The sequence below is a fragment of the Dromiciops gliroides genome, chromosome 3 (assembly GCF_019393635.1).
Source record: "Dromiciops gliroides isolate mDroGli1 chromosome 3, mDroGli1.pri, whole genome shotgun sequence".
In the NCBI taxonomy this organism is placed as follows: Eukaryota; Metazoa; Chordata; class Mammalia; order Microbiotheria; family Microbiotheriidae; genus Dromiciops; species Dromiciops gliroides.
This window is the reverse complement of record NC_057863.1, coordinates 662128204-662133602: the sequence shown is the minus strand read 5'-3', so window position 1 is coordinate 662133602 and position 5399 is coordinate 662128204.

Below are 5399 nucleotides of genomic sequence, written 5' to 3'. Positions count from 1 at the left end.
GCCTGGCACCTGGATGCTAGAGAAATGCTAGCTTTTATTTATTATTATTATTATTATTATTTTTATTAGCGGGGCAATGAGGGTTAAGTGACTTGCCCAGGGTCACACAGCTAGTAAGGGTCAAGTGTCTGAGGCCACATTTGAATTTAGGTTCTCCTGAATCCAGGGCTGGTGCTTTATCCACTGTGCCACCTAGCTGACCCTAGGTCTAATTATTCTTATTGCTGTCCAGGAGGTTAGTAGGACCTCTGGGCTGAGCAATTCCCCAACACTGACCTAAAGTTGCTGTGGGAACAACACTGACTGTCCTCTGCACCCCAGTGCAGTGTCTGGGACATACAGATGAGGAAACTGAGAGGACAAGACATCAAGTCACTTGACAGAGCTGAGAGAGATCTGAGGAGGTTTGGACTCGGGTCTAGCTGACTGAGGTCCAGCACTACCCACTGCACTGCACCACCAGCTAGTTCCCTTCAGAGAGATGACTGAGAGCTACTTTAGAAGAGCAGGCCCAGGACTGAGGGAGAGTTACCCCCATGGGGAGGAAGGTGGCCAAGGAGAACAGGGAGCCAAATCAGACCAAAGGAAGCACTTATGGATCCCTTGATTATCGGTCCAACAGGCAGGAGAACCAGGACTGGTGACAATCTCTGAGGAAAGGTGTTTGTTATGGGTCCACCAGACCTCAGAGATTTTCTGGGGTAAATCAAAAGAACCTTCTCCTTGAGAAACTAAACCAAAGGACAGACACACTTAAAGAGATAAGCAGCACCAGAGCTAGCCTGAGATAACTCCAGGACCACCATTCTTCATTCTAGTCTCCCCCACCCCTAGGGGAGATAAGATTAGGTGTCCAGAAGGGGAGAGAGATGGCTTGAGAGATGCGGAGCTGCCCCTCACTTAACTTCCCCCAGCCACCATGAGTGGGGGATGGTCCTTCCCCAATAAGGCAATTTTTCACAGTCAGATGTTGACCCCATTGGACCACCACTATCTGTCCCCTATCATTGTATCTGCCTGTCTCCTGCTCAGGGAGATAGGTAGCTTAGAGTCATGCCTCTGTGCCCTGCCTTCTCCCCATGAGAAGTCCAAGGATTTCTCTCTTGGTTTCCTTTCCCTAGCACCTAAATAAATCATTATATTATTCTAATTGGATTTGTGTGCAAGAGGGTGTAATTCTTTACCTAAGAACCCCTACCCCAAGCCCCACTCTATTTCCCCCATAACATGTTTATCCAACAGGTAGGGATGGTTGACAACAACCATTGCTGTGGAGGTCAGGAAAAAGCCAATGAAAGGGGCTGGATCTTTAGCAATGAGACCTTTGCTTTTAGCTGACTTCTGAGATAGGATTTCCAAGAGTAGGAAGATGGTGCAGGGGGTGGAAAAAGCGGGGACAATCCCATAGAGGGAGTCTTTTCTGGGAAATCCCTGTGTCAAGGAGGAAAGAGGATAGCTTAAGGATGATAGGGTTCAGAGAAGGGTTTTGTTTTTAAGATGGGGGAGTTCTGGGCATTGCATGTTTTTTATGTTAGTTGAGAGGAATGAGTGCTGAAAGGAACTTGTTGCAGTCATTTTCCATTAGTAACAACTCTTCCTCACCCCATTTGGGAGTTTCTTTTTTTTTTTTTTAGTAAGGCAATTGGGGTTAAGTGACTTGCCCAGGGTCACACAGCTAGTAAGTGTTAAGTGTCTGAGGCTGGATTTGAACTCAGGTCCTCCTGAATCCAGCACCGGTGCTCTATCCACTGCGCCATCCAGCTGCCCTTCTTCAGTTTGTTTTATAGATGAGAAAACTGAGGCAAACAGGGTTAAGTGACTTGCTTAGGATCACACAGCTAGTGGCTGTGGCCACATTTGAACTCAGGAAGATGAGTCTCACACACTGTAGACCAGGTGCTCCATCCATCCTGCCACCATCTAGCTGTCTCCTTGAAGGGAAGACCTGAGTTCAAATTCTACCAAAACACTGTTATGTTCATGCTGGACAAGTTACTTGACAGTCCCCTGTAATAATATGGCTTCTGCCACAGAAACAAAGGCTTTGATAAACCCCATGTCCTGTATAAAGGGGACATTATGTCACCCAATCTGTTATGGGTCCAGGCCACCCCAGAAGTTGTCTGGGGAGATATCAAGGAGGCTTCTCCTTGAGAAACTAAACCAAAGGACAGACACATCTAAAGAGATAAATGGAACCTGATCAGGACTGAACTAGCTTCAGGACCACCATCCTTCATTCCAGTCTCTCCACCCCTGGAGAGATAAGATTAGGTGTGGCTGCTGCCTTTGTGCTGGGAGGAGAGAGAGATGGCCGGAGAGATCCCAGCCACCTCTCACCCAACTCCTCCAGCCACCATGAGTGGGGGATGGTCTTCCCTCAATAAGGGAACTTTCCACAGTCAGATAAATGATCACCACCATCAGTCATCTATAAAAGTGTTGTGGGGAAATTGAGTAGGGGGTTTGGGGTTTGGGAAGGTGTTGGAGTTCTTAGGAATTCCTCTTTAAAGAATTACACGGCGGGGGGGGGGGGGCAGCTAGGTGGCACAGTGGATAGAGCACCAGCCCTGGAGTCAGGAGGACCTGAGTTCAAATCCAGCCTCAGACACTTAACACTTACTAGCTGTGTGACCCTGGGCAAGTCACTTAACCCCAATTGCCTCACTAAAAAAAAAAAAAAAAGAATTATACCCTCTTGCACACAAATCCAATGGAACAAGATAAAAGTTTATTCAGGGGCTGGGGAAGGGAAACCCAAGAGAGAAATCTGATGGGGAGAAGGCATGGCACAGAGTGTGGCTCTGAGATACCAATCTCCTCGAGCAAGAGACAGGCAGGTACTTTTATAGAGGTCCATGGTGGTCCAATGAGGTGATCACCTGACTGTGGAAAGTTCCCTTAGTGAGGGAGGACCATCCCCCACTGGTGGTGGCTGGAGGAGTTGGGTGAGGGGTGGCTGCAGATTTCTCCTCCTCTCTGAAGCTAGCTCAGTCCCCATCTGGTGCCACTTATCTCTTTAAGTGTGTCTGTCCTTTGGTTTAGTTTCTCAAGGAGAAGGTTCTTTGACATACCCCAGAAAAGTTCTGGGGTGGCCTGGGCCCATAGCAAAAGTATCTGGCTGTCTGCAGCTTGAGGAGATAGGTATCTCCGAGCCAAGCTCTGTGCCAAGCTTTCTCCCCATGACAAGAGGTCCAAGAATTTCTCTCTTAGTTTCCTTTCCCTAGGCCCTAAATAAACTATTGTTTTATTCTAATTGATTTTGTGTGCAAGAGGGTGTAAATTTTGGGGGCAGCTAGGTGGTGCAGTGGATAGAGCACTGGCCCTGGATTCAGGAGGACCTGAGTTTAAATCTGTTCTCAGACACTTAACACTTACTAGCTTGTGTGATCCCGGGCAAGTCATTTAACCCTCATTGCCGAAAGAAAGAAAGAAAGAAAAGAAAGAAAAGAAAGAAAAGAAAGAAAAGAAAGAAAAGAAAGAAAAGAAAGAAAAGAAAGAAAAGAAAGAAAAAGAAAGAAAAGAAAGAAAAGAAAGAAAAGAAAGAAAAGAAAGGAAAGAAAGAAAGAAAGAAAGAAAGAAAGAAAGAAAGAAAGAAAGAAAGAAAGAAAGAAAGAAAGAAAGAAAGAAAGAAAGAAAGAAAGAAAGAAAGAAAGAAAGAAAGAAAGAAAGAAAGAAAGAAAGAAAGAAAGAAAGAAAGAAAGAAAGAAAGAAAGAAACCTGACAGGGGCTTGGTTAAAGGTCATGACATCCAGTTCCCTCATTTTATAGATGAGAACACTGAGGTTCAGTGACTTAGCAGCCTCAGTCAGACTCGCTTAAGAATTCTCCTTCAAGATAGAGAATATTGTGAAGTGCAAAATGGATGATTTTGATTACATTAAATTTAAAAGGTTTTGTACAAACAGAAGCAAAGCATCCAAAATTAGAAGGGATGCAGAAAGCTGGGAAATAATTTTTATGGCTAGTACTTCTGATAAAGGCCTCATTTCTAAAATATATAGGGAACTAAATCAAATTTATAAGAATCCAAGTCATTCCCCAATTGAGAAATGGTCAAAGGATACAAACAGGCAGTTTTCTGATAAAGAAATCAAAGCTATCTATTGCCATATGAAAAAATGGTCTAAATCACTATTGATTAGAGAAACGCAAATTAAAACAACTCTGAGGTACCACCTGACACCTGTCACATTGGCTAATATGACAAAAAAGGAAAATAATAAATGTTGGAGAAGCTGTGGAAAAACTGGAACACTAATGCATTGTTGGTGGAGCTGTGAACTGATCCAACCATTCTAGAGAGCAATTTGGAATTATGCCCAAAGGGCTATAAAGCTGTGCATACACAGTGATCCAGCAATACCACTCTTGGGTCTTTTTCCCAAGGAGATCATAGAAAAGAGAAAAAGACCCACATGTACAAAAATATTTATAGCTACTCTTTTTGTGGTGCCAAGGAATTGGAAATAGAGGGGTTGCCCATCAGTTGGGCAATGACTGAACAAGTTGTGGTATATGAATGTAATGGAATTCTATTATGCTGTAAGAAACAATGAGCAGGAGGAGTTCAGAAAAACCTGGAAGGACTTGCATGAAATGATGATGAGTGAGATGAGCAGAACCAGAAGAACATTATACACAGTATCATCAACATGATGTGTTGATCAACTGTGATAGACTAGATTCTTCTCACCAGTCCAATGGTACAAGAAAGTTCCAGGGGACTCATGATGGAAAAGGCTCTCCAAATCCAGAAGTAAAAAAAAAAACAAACTATGGAATATGGATGCTGATTAAATCATACTATTTCTTTTGTTTTTGGTGTTGTTGTTTTCTATTTTAAGGTTTTCCTTATTGCTCTGATTCTTCTCTTATAGCATGACTGATGCAGAAATATGTTTGATGTTGTTATGTATGTGTATGTGCATATATATATATGTATAGATATGTATATGTATAGATATTCATATATAATATAACCTATATAGGATTGCCTGATGTCTGGGGGAGGGGAGGATGGAGGGGAGGCAGAAAAATTTGAAATTGGAAATCTTATATAAACAAATGCTGAAAGCTATCTCTACATTTAACTGAAAAATAAAATACTTTTATTTAAAAAAAAAAAGAATTCTCCTTCAGTAAGGCCCTGCGAATATCACTGCACCTCTCAGCCTCAGTTTCCTCCTCTGTAAAATGGGGATAATAGTCCCTACCTGGCAAGGTTGCTGTGAGAATCAAAGGAGATCACAAATGAAATAGATTGTATGATTACTAGAGTCTAGAAGTGAGACCCGAGGGGGAGGGGGTTGGATTTGAACCCAGGGCCCAATTCCAAATGCAGCCCTCTTCCCCTCTCTCTACCAGGCAGCCTCCTATCATGGGTGGAAGGGGCAGGC